The 16,722-nt window shown below is 36.0% G+C and overlaps 1 non-coding gene across 1 annotated transcript; it reads left to right on the forward strand.

Annotated features, from left to right (window-relative positions):
• Positions 1 to 3,006: 3,006 nt before the first annotated feature.
• On the forward strand, positions 3,007 to 3,080 carry Trnai-gau (transfer RNA isoleucine (anticodon GAU)). Its single transcript has one exon. It is a non-coding gene; the product is annotated as a tRNA-Ile (tRNA).
• The last annotated feature ends 13,642 nt before the right edge of the window (positions 3,081 to 16,722 follow it).

Here is a 16,722-nt window from a genome sequence, read left to right on the forward strand (position 1 = left end):
GAGCGCTCATCATATATGATATATGGACATACGTACATTCAAACATATAACACAAAACACAAGTGTGCACACATAATATAATACATACAACACATAACATTATAGTAGAGGCCTTATAACTTTTTACAGGTGAAATCTCCATTGCAATGTTTAAAAACTCTATAGTCAAAAAATAGAACTGATCAGCAAAACATTAACCTAGGTCTGTATGAGCTCAAAAAACAAAATAGAACTTCATGATATGGCAAAGGGCAATAATAAAATAGATATTGAAAAAAGCATCCTGGTTCTGTTGCAGATGTAAGAATAGCCAAACTGGAGTTTTGGATATCAGTTGTTATGGATTTGAGCCAAATCATCTTCTTTTTGGTCTGTAGAAATCGCTTTAGTTAATCTTTCTGGAATCCAAATCGGCTGCTGTTCTCCCTGTGGAAACACACAAACAGACCCCCGACTCCAGACAATTACTGGGTCAGGACCTTTCCATTGTCCTGTTAGAATATCCTTCCAAAGTACCTTGGGCTTATGTACATTTTTTGGACACATATGCCTTTCCGCAGCACTAAGTCCTGATGAATCCAAATTTAAAAAGTTTAGAGTAAAAAGGGTTATTTTAAGTTTATCTTTGGGGAATATATACCCCTTCCCAATTCCTTCTTTTTGCTTTAATAAGTACATTTTAATAGTTTGATGAGCTCTTTCAACTATGCCTTGTCCCTGTGGATTGTATGGGATTCCTGTTATATGAGTAATGCCAAATGTTGAGCAAAATTGTTTAAAAGAGGTAGAAGTATAACCAGGGGCATTATCTGTTTTTAACTGTTTTGGAACACCCACAGTGGCAAAATTTTGTAAGCAATGAGCTATAACATCTTTAGTTTTTTCTCCGGCATGAAGGGAGCCCATCAAAAATCCAGAAGAAGTATCAACTGTAACATGCAAATATTTTAATTTTCCAAATTCTGGCAAGTGTGTGACGTCCATCTGCCAAATATGGTTAGGTATCAATCCTCTAGGATTGACTCCAAGATTAACTTGTGGTAAAAAGGTCACACAATTTTGACATTGTTTTATTATTTGTCTAGCTTGTTCCTTAGTTATTTTAAAACGCTTTTGTAAAGTATTAGCATTGACATGGAACTTTTTATGAAAATTTATAGCTTCTTCTAGTGTAGAGAAAATATGTATGTCATGTGTAGTTTTATCTGCTAAATCATTGCCCAAACTAAGGGCTCCAGGCAATCCTGTATGTGCCCTGATATGTCCTATAAAGAATGGATCTTTTCTGTCCCAGATTAGACTTTGTATAGTGGAAAGCAAAGAGAAAACAGTAGAATAAGGGGAAATCCTACCAGCATCTTCAAGAGATACTATAGCATTAACTACATACTGACTATCAGAAAATAAATTAAATACAGAATCTTTAAACATCACAAAAGCTTGTAAAACTGCATTAAGCTCTACCTTTTGAGCTGATTGTTTGGGTACTAAAAATGTAAAAGTTTGATCAGGGGTAACTACTGCTGCTGTACCATTATTTGACCCATCAGTAAATATATTTGGAGCATTCATGATAGGTGTTTTTCTTGTCATTTTTGGAAAAATTACAGGATGCAATGACCAAAAAGACAATAAAGGATTAGATGGTAAGTGGTTATCAAATGAAACATTAGATTTGCACATGATTATTGCCCAAGTATTTAACTCATTAGCTAACTCATCAATTTGATTCATAGTATATGGAGTAATAATTTTATTGGGAGAAATTCCAAACACTCCCTTTGCTGCTTTTATTCCTTTGAGTATTAATTGTCCTATAGCCTCAGGATACCTAGTAAGAATAGTGTTAGGAGAATAAGATAAATGTATCCATAATAATGGACCTTCTTGCCAAAATACTCCTGTAGGAATATTTTTTGTTGGTAGTACAATAAATAATAAAGGCAAACTTATATCAATTCTATCCAAATGCATATTTTCCATATATGTTTCAATGATTTTTAATGCCTTTCTTGCTTCAGGCGTTAACATTCGGGGTGAATTTGGATCTGATGGACCTTTTAGGATATCAAATAAAGGTCCCAACTCTCCTGTTGGTATACCTAAGTAAGGCCTTATCCAATTTATGTCTCCTAATAACTTTTGAAAGTCATTAAGTGATTTGAGTTGATCTACTCGTATTTGAATTTTTGGTGGACGGACCATGGTTGAGGATAATAGAACTCCTAAATAATTAATTGGAAAATTTAATTGTACTTTATCTGTTGCTATCTCTAGATTATAATTTTTTAATAAGTTTGTAAGTGTGGCATAACATTCTAGCAATGTGTTTTTATCTTTGTGTGCTAATAATACATCATCCATATAGTGAAATATTTGTAGTTCAGGATTTTGATTTCTAAGTGGCTGGATTACTTTGTTAACATAAATTTGACACATAGTTGGGCTGTTAGCCATCCCTTGAGGGAGTACTTTCCATTCATATCTCTGATCAGGACCTTCATGATTCAGTGCAGGGATAGTAAATGCAAAGCGTGGACTATCCTCAGGATGAATTGGAATTGAAAAAAAACAATCTTTAATATCTATAACTAAAACATACCAGGTTTTTGGCAAAGCAGACAACTGAGGAATCCCTGATTGAGCAGGTCCCATAATAACCATCTCATTATTAATGGCTCTTAAATCTTGCAATAATCTCCATTTACCAGATTTCTTTTCGATGACAAAAATGGGAGTATTATGGGGAGATACAGAAGGTTGTATATGTCCTTCTGCTAATTGTTGTTTGACCAGGTCATGGGCTGCTTGTATCTTTTCTTTAGTCAGGGGCCACTGAGGAACCCATACTGGTCTTTCTGATTTCCAAGTAATTTTTATTGTCTCAGTGGCCCTTTCTGAAAATCCAACCCATGTCTGTCTGTTCCTTGATCTATTTGTATTGGTGCTGCTATACCTTGTTCTTGTTTTTCTAATCTTTTTCCTTTCCTAAAACCTTGTAACCTGAGCCGGTTAGCTCAGTTGGTTAGAGCTTGGTGCTGATAACGCCAAGGTCGCGGGTTCGTTCCCCGTACGGGCCACCAAATGCCGCAGTCTGGCTGGGCACAATCAGGAGCCACTTGTCAAAAGAAACTAACTTTATTTTTAGAACCACACACGCCAAACAAAACAGCCTCTCAGGAAAAACCCTCAGAGCCTCAACTGCCACCACCGGCAGCTGCCAGCAGGTATAGTAATCTAAGTCAGTTATTTTATTTTAGGATGTGTTAACTTTTCATCCCTGTCACCAAAATATCCAACAAGAATAATTTAGAGGAAGAAAAATTTATTTTGGCTCACAATTTCAGAGGTTCAGTCCATGGTTTGGTGACTCTATTGCTGTAGGCTTTAAGTAAGGCATAATATAAAAGCAGAGAGAGCATGGCAGAGAAAAGCTGTTCTTCTGGTGGGCTGGGAGCAAAGAGAGAGATCAATGCACCAGGAACAACCTATGTAATCCCTAAGAGCATCCCCTCAGTGACCTACCTCTTCCAGCCATACCATACCTCTCCACAGTTATCACCTACTCCATTCAAATTACTAATCCATCAAATGAATTAATCCATTGATTTGATTACATTTTCATAATCCAATTATTTTGCTTCTGACATTCCTGTATTAACACAAGAGCTTTTGGTGGACACCTCATATCCAAACCATAACACAGGACTTGAAATACCTTATTTTATGTCCTCCTGGCCTTTAGAGTTACTGATGAGAAACATGCTATTTTGATGGGTTTGCCTTTATAAGTGACACTCTGTTTTTCTCTGGCAGCTTTTAATATTCTTTCTCATTCTGAAATTTTAGCACTTGGAGAGGCTCTTTCCTGGTCATGCCTGATATGCCAGAATGTCCATCTCATTCCTAAGATTCGTGAAATTTTCTGCTATTATTTCACTGAATGTTTTTAATTCATGTCTCTGTTCTTTCCTCAAGACCTGTAATTCTTAAGTTTGGTCTTTTGATGTTGCTTAGAAATCACGTATATTTTGTTCATAGTTTCTTATATTTTCTTTATTAATATCTGAACATTTTAGTTTATTCACCTTATCTTCAAGTCATGATATACTTTCTTATGCTTGGTGTAGTCTACTGGTGAGACTTTTACCTAATTTATTTATTTGACTTATTGTACTTTTCATTTTCAATATTTCTGCTTTTTTAATAATATCTATCTATTGAAATACTCGTTCATATTCTGTACTGTTTTCCTTAATTCATTCAGCTGTTTATTTGTATATTATTTGAATTCATTGATTGTTTTAACAATCAATATTTTGAATTCTTTGTCCAGCATTTATCCACTTTAGTATCTATGGATTCAGTTTTTTGGGGAGTTATCAATTTTTGGATAAGTCTTATTACCTTGATTTCTAATATTTCTAGTGTTTATGTGTTGACATTTGTACATCTATTAGGATGGATATCTCTTCCGTTATTGTGTGGGGTCTTTTTAGTGAACAGCTTTCTCTTTATTATGTACCCTGGGCTGAGGGTATATCTCTACATGCACCCATTTGGTGTGTTCAAGTACTAGGCTCAATCCCCAGTACCACTTTGAGATGGGAGATTAGCCACCTGTAACAGTGACAACTTAAATGAAAGCCAGTGTCAACATATAATAAAAACTTATTTAAAATGATCTCTATGACTCCACTAGTTATAAAAAAAGGGATCATTGGAGTATAGAATATGCTGAAAATGAGGTATTGATAAAAATGAATTCAATACCAAATATATAGAGAAAAGGGGGTAGAGAAGAGATATAAAGGAAATGAGAAGAGAAAGAAAACATTGGAAGGGAATAATTGAAAATGAAGAAAAGAGGTAGAAAATCTAATTAAAAGATTAAAAGCCCCTACAATTAGATAAAATATGAAAAAACAATGAACCAAAACAACATACAATAAAAGCAAAAGCAAAAAAAGAAAAATACTGAGGTTTCTCTTTGCTGAAGCACTTAAAATGGAGGCACTTCTTTCTAATACTTCCAATATTTAGAATTTACCAAGTATGGGGAGGGGTTTGTTTTCTCAGCTCTAGCCCAAATAGGCCAAACCAATTAGGGCCGTCTCTACTCTGAGGTCCACCCCTCCTTGCACAGCAGAGAGTGCTAATGGAAAGTTATCCGCTGTGGTGCTAGATTCATATCCAATACCTTTGTTTTTTCATATCTGGGGATAGATCACAGCAGTAGGAGGAACCTCACACCTCTGCACACCCCTAGTCCTGATGCACTTATTCAGTATCTTCAGGGGCATGGCAAGTGTCTAACCCATACCAGCCAATCCTCCACTTGCCTCTCAGAGTGGAAGAGGCAGCCAGACCCATGAGATCTGCACTGGGATAGGGAACTGCAAACACTAAGCTTTCCTTCAGTCACAACCATGGCACTTCCTGATTCAACTCCCTTGCAAATCTTGCCACACATCAGGTCTTGCTCATTGTTGCAGAGTTCAAACTACCAGTTTTAAATAGAAGTGCCTTCTGATTCCCCTTATCTACCAAATTGGCAGACCACACCTCTCACTACCCAGAATTTTCAGAAGATTTGTGTCACAATCACTCTCCTATACCCTGGATGACTCTTGGGTAAGAATCTACTGACCCAGCAAAGAAAAGTAGACATTGGGTTTTGGGCAGGGCTTTCTGATCTCCCATGCAGCAAGCCTAGTCAATGGGACCTTCTTAAGATGGTTACCCATCATAACACCATCTGAATCCAAAGGGAAATGGAGGGAACCTCTTCTCTCAAATAAGCTGAGTATGCATAATCTAGGTCTATCTGCTCAGATAGCATATTTGCCCTATAGCAGAGTCTGAATTATTTGATAATGCTGAGATTCTCTCTTTCAGCCCACCAAAGGTGAGCTTCCTTTACCCCTGCTGAGTCTCTGTGCATTGAGTACTGGTGTACTTTATTTCTCTCATTATTTTAAAAGTTGATATTTCTGGGGTTTACTTAGTCACTGACTCACTTGAGTTGCACTCCAGTGTTTTCCTACAACCCCCTACCTCATCATGCAGGCAGACACCTATTGATTTAATTCAGTCTTGGGGAGAAGCAACTAAGTACTGAGTACTTCTAATCCTTTGTGCTCTCTTAACATTTTCTACCTTCAGCCATAATATCAAGAATGCCTTATTTCTCCCACCTTTGGAAAGATGGGGTTCTTTGAAGAAACTGCATCTTCCTCAGGCAATTGGTTCTGAATAATTTGGAACTACATATTGATACTTGGAGGTTCAGCTGGAGGAGGAGGTTGAACAGTCAACCTAAAGAATGTGGGCTTCTCTGTGAGAAAGACCTGTTATATTATTTGCTGAATTAGAAGCAAACTTTTATTCCCTCGTGAAAGACAAAGATTTAGCTTGGCCAAACTTTATTCAGGCTTCTGCATCTTCTCCTGAGCCCATCTGGGCACTTCCTTGTAATATCCAGTTTTAGAAACCTGCTAAGCCAGTTTAACAAGAAGTTCCCATCCTTGATATCTAATCATCCTTGATAACTGATCTGAGTCCTCATCCTTCACCATCCCCCAGGTGATGTCTAATCAGCCTAGCCTGTGTTTAGCAAGAATCCTGTTAGGTCAGTTTAGCCAAAATCCCCCTTTACCACTGACATATTATCATAGTTATTTTCCATTAACTGACTCCACACTGTTTCTTGGCCATAAATTCCTACTTAGCCATGTTATATTTGGAATTGAGACTACTCACCCCCTACCCACTGCAGGACTCCATTGTAGTGGTCCTTATATTTATCACAATGGTCCCCCAAAAAGTCTTACTTACTGTTTTAACAAGTATCATTGGATAGTTGCTTTTATAATAAAAAGATTGGAGAGCCCTGATATAACCAGATCCCGGGCAGTGGAAGAAACATGAAGCCCTTCCCTTGGGGATATCAATTAGCTGAAAATGGTGTTTACTAAAGACAAAGGAAAAGTTTTGGGGGCAATGAAAGTGATAGATAAGTGATAGGCCCTCTGTAGGGGAGTGAAGAAAAATGGAGAAGTAGTAGACTTAGAATTGACTTGGAATTGTTTGTTGTGAATTGATTATGTGTATTGCAGTGCCCAGCATTAAAGATTGTTATTTTCTGGATTAAAAAAAGACACTTCAGTAAAATAGGCCTATTAAAGTATTCTTATTATGATATATAGATACATGAGAATACATAGTAACTTTTATTTTGAGTGAATTTATATATTTACATATTCTAGGTAATCTTTTCAATATGAAAAAGATTCAAAAGATACAAGTGGTTGTATAGTACACAATTTTATAAAACAACAACATGACAATGTAAGTATATTTTAATTGATGTGGAAGATTTCCCTTATATTATTTTTATTTCAGTCATTTTCAAAAAGTAATATGAATAAGCCACATGCTACTTCAACATGTATCAATAAGAGGGTGGAGTATATAAATTGAAATTAGCCATATGTTGGCAACTATTCAAACTGAGTAATGAATATTCAGTGCATCATTTTATTCTATTTTTGTTTTTAAAACTTCTATAATATTTTATCTTATTCACAACAGTATTGAGAAAAATTATCTTTAATATCAGTAAGTAACACATGCATATTGTCTCTATGAAATCTTTGCACTTATAATATTTCCTTTTTCACCTTTCACTCAGGAGATGAGTTTTGCTCTTCTTATTCTCTTTCTTTCTGTTCAATCCACCCTGGCCTCTTGGCTGTTTCTCAAACATTTCATGCTCATTACCACATCTGATACTTTATATTGTAGATTATTATTTACTATATTATTTAGATTATTACTATATTATTTAGATTGTTCACTTTACATGAAGTACTCTTCCTCAGAGATCCTTGGTTCAGAATCCTTCATTTCTTTTCTTGGTTTATTCAGTTGTCCCTTCAGTAATGCCTATCTAATCACTTGTCTTAAAAATTCTGTCCCAACCCACTCCAGGACCTCATAGATTCCCAACACCTTTTACTTTCCCCCCTCATTAACAATTAAATGGCAGACTAAGAATTTAAACTTAAGTTTGTCCAAATTCAGGCCATACATTTTACCCAAAGTCAGTGCCAAAGATGAAATTAGTGGACCAACATTTTAAAATGTAATAATGTAAACATATCTGTTTCATTAGAAACTCTTTTAAAGCATAACATTAGGTCTACACTGAGATTTTCATGTGGAGATGGGAAGGAAATAATTTTTTAAAAAATTCTGGTTATTTGATTTTACACCTTTATTTATTTATTTATTTTTATGTGGTGCGGAGGATCAAACCCAGTGTCTTGCACGTGTGAGGTGAGTGCTCTGCTTCTGAGCCATAACCCCAGCTGGAAAGAATTTTTACAAACCACATTCCATGAAGGAAAAATGGTAAAATCCCTATATATATCCCTCTTTTTGCTTCCAGATTTTTCCTTGGGCAGAAATTATACATGACATACTGTATCTTTTTTCTTTCTTAAAATACTCAACATTTATTAAATGTATAACCTTTCTTTCTTCACTTATCCTCTCTGTCTTGGTAATCTAATCCACATAAGGATAGTAATAGAATCTACGTGGTTGGACTGTAATGAGGATTAAATGAGTAAGTACAGGTGAAGACTTAAGAACAGTGCCTAAGTCATTGTAAATGTGTTTATTTAGAAAATAAAAGTTTTTATTTAGAAAATACTCCTTATAAATATTTTAGTTTTCTTCTGTAAGTTCCATAGCTATCTGTCCACTACTATTTCTCTTTGCTATGATTTCCATTACCTGACAGCCTCTTGTTCAACTTCCAGCTGCTGCTCTAAACTCTAGGATCTGGTCACCACCACCCCATCCCTTTTTACAAGCATACCATTGAAAGCCTTTCTTGGCTCCTTCTTTGTATTAGCAGACAAAGAATCCTGCTCTTCCACGAAAGACCCTCTGCAGGACTCACATACCTTAGAAGGGAAAAAATGAAATGGTAAATAACAATTATCTTTCCTCTAAAACAAAAAGGATCAAAATGAATTACCCTGACACAAAGAACTAGAAAATCAAATATTGAAATTTCAAGGTAAAAATATGTTTGGTTATCCTGGGCCTGTGGCCACAAGACCTGGTAAGAGATCTACAGAATGAAAACTGACAAGTTTTAGGAGATGAACTCAAATAAGTAAAGGGTTTTAAGAGAAATGGAAATGAAATCCGTGGAATTTGTTGGGGGCAAAATTAAGTTGGGAGTTTCTAATACTATTTAGAATTCAGTGTCAAATAAATCAAGGTTGGAATTTTGATTAACCATATCATACAAAGACAAATGCATTTTATTTGAACACATTCTTTGAAGATAAATTGAAACAATATATATTAAGTGCATAATACAGTCTAAATGAATAGAATTGACTTTTACTTGTATTTTAACATCAATTTTTAAAACATTTTTTAGTTGTCAATAGAATTTTATTTATTTATATGTGGTGCTGAGAATCAAACCCAGTGCCTCACACATGTTAAACAAGTACCCTACCACTGAGCCACAACCCCAGCCCTTAACATCAATTTTAAATGTTTTCATTAATTTATTTAATTTGGTTGTATTTATCTTTGCACTTATATTTATAGCAAGTACTATTTTGCTTAAATAAAAAATACTAAGCATAAAGTAGTACAGGTTCTATGTGGATATTAAAAAAAAATACCTTGACAGTGACAGCAAAGTCATTGAAATCTTAGAAGTTTTCCTTACATAAGAAATGGGCTTAATACAAAAGGAAGATAATGGAAAGGCAAGAATAGACTATATGACTTTAAATCTGAGTAGGATTATAGAATCATTCTAATTGCTATTAAAAATTGTTATACTAAAAAGAAAAGAAAAGAAATGGGCTTCCAGGTGCAGTGCCACATGCCTGTAATCCCAGTGACTTGGGAGGCTGAGGCAGGAGGATCATGAATTTAAAGGCAGCCTCAGCAACTTAATCATGTCCTAAGCAACTTATCAATACCTTGTCTCAAAATTTAAAAAGGAGGAGGAGGAGGAGAAGGAGGAGGAAGAGGAGGTGATAATGATGATGTGGCTCAGTGGTTCAACACCCCTGGGTTCAATCCCTAACTTTTAAAGATCTCATTGTTAAGTAGGTAAGAAGGCATGCAAACACAGCAGTTGAACTAAGAAAATGATAACTATGTCAGAAAAAAAGATGGAAGACCCAGCAATATGAAGAAGAAACCTTATTTATAGTCTTAAAGATAAGGAAGCTTTATAATGCCTGTCCCATAATAAATGACAGCCACATTTGAATACCAGTCACATAAGTGAAGTGTTGCCAGTTGAGACTGGAAAGAGAGTTTGTTTTTCTGTCAGACAGACCTAGGTGTGAACCCCAGATCTGCTACTTACTAGGCTTAGTGTCTCAAATCCCCTCTTATACTTTCCTTATATGTAAAAGCAAGATTTCTTTTTTTTACTTGTTTTTTTTAGTCATACATGCCAGTAGAATGTATTTTGACACATAGAGTATAACATCCCATTCTTGTGGTTGTACATGATGTGGAGTTACACTGGTAATGTATTCATATATGAATATGAATATAGGAAAGTTACGTCCTTCATTCTACTGTCTACTATATGATTCACTGTACTGTCTTTCCCGTTCCTGTCCCCTCTCCTTTGCCACACCCCCCCATGTGGTGAACCTCTCCTCCCTCCCCTCCCTCACCAATTATGAGTTAGCACCTGCATTTCAGAGACACCACTCCGACTTTGTTTCTTTGGGATTGGCTTACTTCAGTTAGAATTAGAGCCTCCAGTTCCATCCATTTACTGGCAAATGCCATAATTTCATTTCTCTTATGGCTGAGTAATAGTCCATTGTGTATATATGTATAAACCACATTTTCTTTGTCCATTCATCCATTGAAGGACTCCTAGGTTGGTGCCATAGCTTAGCTATTGTGAATTGAACTACTATAAACATTGATGTGGCTGTGTCACTGTGGTATGCTGATTTTAAGTCCTTTGGGTGGGATAACCTCAAGGAATGGGATAACTGGGTCAAGTGGTGGTTCATTCCAAGTTTTATGAAGAATCTCCATAGTGGTTTCCAGAGTTGTTGCACCAATTTGCAACCCCACCAGCAATGTATGACTGTACCTTTTTCCCTACACCCTCGCTAACATATATTGTTACTTGTATTTTTGATAATTGCCATTCTGACTGGAGTGAGATGAAATCTCAGTGTAATTTTAACTTGCGTTTCTCTAACTGTTAGAGATGTTGAACATTTTTTCATATATTTGTTGACCATTCACATTTCTTCTTGTGTGAACTGTCTATTCAGCTCCTTTGCCTATTTATTTAGTGGGTTGTTTTTTTTTTTTTTGTTTTGTTTTGTTTTTGGTGTTAAGCTTTTTTGAGTTTTTTATATATCCTGGAGATTAATGGTCTATCTGAGGTGCAGATGGCAACAATTTTCTCCTATTCTGTAGGCTCTCTCTTCACATTCTTTAAAAGTGAGATTTCAACACCACCTTCTTGAGGTCTTTGGGAAATTTTAAGTGTAGAGTCTGGCACATACATGATCACCAGTAAAGGTCAACAATAAGATGCTATGCCAAATGTCTTTTTACTTCCACAGAGTTTTTCAATAGTAAGAACATTGTCAGCCACATCTCTGCTCACTCATCCTGCTGTTTAGACCTAGCCATTGGTCATTGGTCTATAAATGCTTGTGGAGCAAATCTAAACCAGGTCTCAGCCTCTTCCATCTACAAACTGAAGGAGTTCACCTTGGAGATGCTTTATAACTCTGAAATGGATTTATGCTATACTAATATTAATGTCCTTCATACACAAAGTTAAATTTATTACATTATGACCATTGCTATGATGCTTTTTCTTTGTGTCTTTGAGCCAGCTGCATGTGACTAATGGGTGGGCCATATATGGTTCTAACTCTCCACTGGGTTGAATGACATAACACAGAATCATCTTATTATACCCAGTAGACTTGATGTCAGAGTAAAAGTACTGCCTATGTTTAATTTAAATTGTCTAGTTTAATTAATGAAGTTTTGGTAAAATAACTGTGAGTGTTCTTATCTTTGCTAAACTTCATTTTGCAGTTTCACATCAGTGAATATGTTTTTTCCAGAACATACAAAAATCCATATAAAGGAATATTACTCAGTAATTAAAAATAATAAACAGTCACTGGGCACATTGGCACATACCTATAATCCCAGGGGCTCAGGAGGCTGAGGCAGGAGGATTGTAAATTCAAAGCCAGCTCAGCAACTTAGCTAGATCCTAAGCAACTTAGTGATAACCTGTCTCAAAATTAAAAAAAAAAATAATAAAAAATATAAAAAAGGACTGGAGATGTGGCTCAGTGGTTAAGCACTCTGGGTTCAATCCCTAGTACCAGTAAATAAATAAATAAATAAACAAACAAATAACTAGCAATTCATGCAACAGCATGGATAAATCTTGAATGTGTATTGCTAAGTAAAAAAAATTTCAGGCAATCTGAAAGTTTGCACACTATATAATTCCATGTATATGACTTTCTAAAAGATTACATTTTAATTATAAAGAAAATTTCTGTAGTTGCCATACTTACAGATGGGGAGATAGGTTGACCATGAAGTGATAGTATAAGGAAATGTTTGGGGATGATGTATCTGTTCTATACCCTGATTGTGGTGGTGATGATGTAAATCTATTAAAATTCATAGTATTTTACTCTAAAATGGGCCAACTTTACTCTAAACATTTAAAAGTATAAAAAGGAAAAATTATGTGCACTGACATAAAAGCAGTACTTAGGAAGAAATCCATAGCTATATGGAGAATGGCCTTGACATAGTGATCTCAGTTTTCACCTTAAGCAACTAGAGCAAGGAGCAATTACACCCAAAGTAAGTTTTTTAAAGTCAGTTTTTTAAGAAGTCAATAAAATTTACAAACCTCTAGTCACATGATCAAGAAAATAAGACCAAATACACAAATTGTCAATATCAAGAATACAAAGATGAAATGTAGATTGTAGAGATTTTTAAAAGGATAGGGGAATATAACAAAGATTTTCATGTTAATAAAGCACAAAGCTTAGGTTAAATGGACAATTTATTTGAAAGGTACACACTGTCAAAGCTCAATCATGCAGAAATAGGTTACCTAAATAATCCAACATCTAATGAATAAATTGAATTTATAGTTAAAACCATCACACACACACACACACACACACACACACACACACACACTCACACTCACACACAAACCTACAGACCTAGGTGGCCTCAATGTTGAACCATCCTCAACATTTAAGCAAGAAATAATGTCAATTCAAAAAATTCTTCCAGAAAATTAAAGGAGGACTACTTCCCAACTCATGTTAATCTTAGGTTAGATAGTAATTTCTTAGTTATTCCACCAAAGGTATGATCCATACAAGGAAAAAAGTTGGATTTCATCAAAATTAAAAGTTTGTTTTGGGGCTGGAGTTGTGGCTCAGTGGTGGAGCATCTGCCTAGCATGTGTGATGCCCTGGGTTCAATTCTCAGCACCGCATATAAATAAATGAATAAAATAAAGGTCAATCAACATCTTAAAAATATTTTATAAAAGCGTGTTTTTAAAAAAAATACATTGTCAAGAGAATGAAAAGAAAAGATAAGCCATATACTGGGAGGAGATATCTAGATCTAGATCTAGATATCTGTATCTATCTATATCTATCTATCTATATTTGTGTGTACAAATATATATATATATATATATATATATATATATATATATATATATATATATTTGTACCAGGAATTGAACCCAGGGCACTTTACCACTGAGCCACATCCCCAGCCCTTTTTAATATTTTATTTAGAGACAGACTTGCGCTGAATTGCTAAGGGCCTCTCTAAATTTCTGAGGCTGGTTTTGAACTTGCAATCCTCCTGCCTCAGCCTCCCCGAAAGTTATCAAGTTGTATTCCTTAAAATTGTGTAGTTTATATGCCAATTATGTCTCCAAAAACATAAAAACTTAGATTATTAATTTGTAATATGCCTAATAATGCTTAGGGCAGAGAAATATGTGGTGAAACAGGCTCCATTCACTGATGTTGATACTTCCCATGAAATGACACAATCATTCAAGGTAATCAGACTGGATATATGTATCAAAGTTTAAATGTACATAATTATCCAAACCAGAAATTCAATGACTGAAAATAAATTGTAACTAAGTGGATAAATGTGTTCAGGATGAGGACAATAGCATTTATTGATTCTAAAAGTAAATAAATACATATTCAGTAGTAAGGTCATAGTGTAACAAATTTGTACAGCTATACAGTACATTATCTAACATTATGAACTAAAATATCTCTGTGTGTGATGTTGTAAATCTAGAATATCTTCCAATATCTCATGTATTCAGAAATGGGGTTTTGGAGACTTGATTGGATCAGGATGGCTCCACCTCATCAGTGGTCCATTTATGGACCAATGGCAAGTAGGACCTAGTTGGAGGAAGCACGTCAGTGGAGCAGGATACAGAAAAGTTTGTTTCTTCACAAACCCTTTCTCTTCTCTTCTCTCCTTTCCTCTCCCCTTCCCTCCTCTCCCCTCCCTTCCTCTCCTTTCTCTCTCCTTCCCCTTCCTCCCTCCCCTCCCCCTCCTCCTTTTTCTTCTTTCTCCTCCTCCTCCTCCTCTTCTTCCCTCCCTCCCTCCCTCCCTCCCTCCCTCCCTCACCCGTCCTTTCTCCTTCTCTGCTTCCTGGCTGTCATGCAGTGAACAGCTTTCCTCTGCCATATCCTTACACCAAGATGTTCTGCCTCCCTTCAGGCCCAGAGCCTTGGAGCTGGCTGGCCAAGGACTGATTCTCTGAAAACCATAAGCCAAAGTAAACTTTTCCTCTTCTATGGTAAGTTGTTCTTTTTAGGGAATTTGGTCACAGTGATGAAAAACTAACACAGTGTGCCTCAAAATCCTCAGATCACACTGATAAAGGAAATAAAACTTGGCTCTTAGGGAAAGTGGTTTACAATCACTAAAAATCCTGTGTGTGTGTGTGTGTGTTCATTTCGGTTTTCAGGTCCTCAAACATTCTACTATATTTGTATGGAACACTTTTCTTCACTCTTCTCCTACTTAACTCATACTAAACATTCAGTTCTCAGTCTAACATTCACTTAGTTACTCATATATGCCTTCCTTGGGTACATGAAGTTAGGCTCATTTCCCAGGGGTTTCTACTTGGAAAACCCAAAAGTCAGTATGCCTCATCTAAGATTCTCCTAATCAAAGTCAGCACCTGTTATACTCCACTTTTAAATTTTTTCTCTATACTAATAATAGACTGTGACCTTACCCTTAAAACTCCAGTGCCTAGCATGTAATAGATGTTCAGTAAATATGATTCTTTTGAGAGAGAGAGAATTTTTTAAATATTTATTTATTTATTTTAGTTTTCAGTGGACACAACATCTTTATTTTTATGTGGTGCTGAGGATTGAACCCAGGGCCCTGCACAAGCCAGGCAAGCGCGCTACCACTTGAGCCACATCTCCAGCCCCTAAATATGATTCTTATATGAATAAAATGTCTGGCACATAGCCATTGTTACTGCTAATACTATTTAACTCTGAAATAGATACTATGGGAAAAGAGGTTATATGAAGTCAATGAGAATATTAAAAAATGATAATATAAAAACGTCAAGGTTCCAGGTGCAGTGGCACACACCTGTAATCCCATTGGATTGGGAGGCTGAGGCAGGAGGTTTGCGAGTTCAAAGCCAACATCAGCAAAAGGGAGGTGCTAAGCAACTCAGTGAGACCCTGTCTCTAAATAAAATACAAAAGAGGGCTGGGGATGTGGCTCAGTGGTCAAGTGCCCCTGAGTTCAACCCCTAGTACCCTCCCCCACAAAAAGCCAAGGAATTTGGATGTTGAAAATGAATCCTGAGTATAGTGCTAAATTTTTTATATAACTGGAAACACTTTAGGGAAACACCTACTCAACAGCTCAGAGTTATTAGTAATGAACATATACAGCAAACACAATGCTGTTCTTAGCACTTAACATGTATTAACATGTATGTTCAAATATGGAGTTGATCCTAAGCAATCTCCCTTCAAAGTCCATGCCTTTAAGCATCAGGCACTATTGCCTCTCTCTAGATCAATAGGACACACTGTGGAAATCCTTTTTTATGACTAAGGCTAGATGGATTATGTGGCATAATTTTAGAAATAAAGCAAGGAGAGCAAGAGGCTCAGGAAGATGGTGTAGTGAGCAAAGGGTCTGGTACTGGGATACAGATATTCTGCATAAAAATTCAGTGTTCCCCTTCAGGAAGCCATCACATCTTTGATGACTGAAGGTCTGCCACAACTTGCATAAGCCATTACCCTTTAATTTTCATAACACCACTATGATCTATCCATTTGTGAGGGGGAAATTTGGGCTTAGAATGAATAAGTAATATTCTGGACTTGACACCGCTTGAAAAGTGTAGAAATCCTGAACATGGAAATCCTGGTCAGCTTTTCCTACATCTGTCCCTTTTCTCTTCTCTTTCCATTATGCTCCTATCTTACGGGAACACAAACACTCTCTTCCCTGTTAAACCTCGTTGAACCACCCAATATACACTGAATTGGATGGAGCAGCTTTGATGTATGATTACAGAAGCCAGAG

The sequence above is a fragment of the Marmota monax genome, unplaced genomic scaffold (assembly GCF_021218885.2).
Source record: "Marmota monax isolate L192 unplaced genomic scaffold, Marmota_monax_Labrador192_F-V1.1 WCK01_AAM20220418_F8-fsc00223, whole genome shotgun sequence".
Classification (NCBI taxonomy): domain Eukaryota; kingdom Metazoa; phylum Chordata; class Mammalia; order Rodentia; family Sciuridae; genus Marmota; species Marmota monax.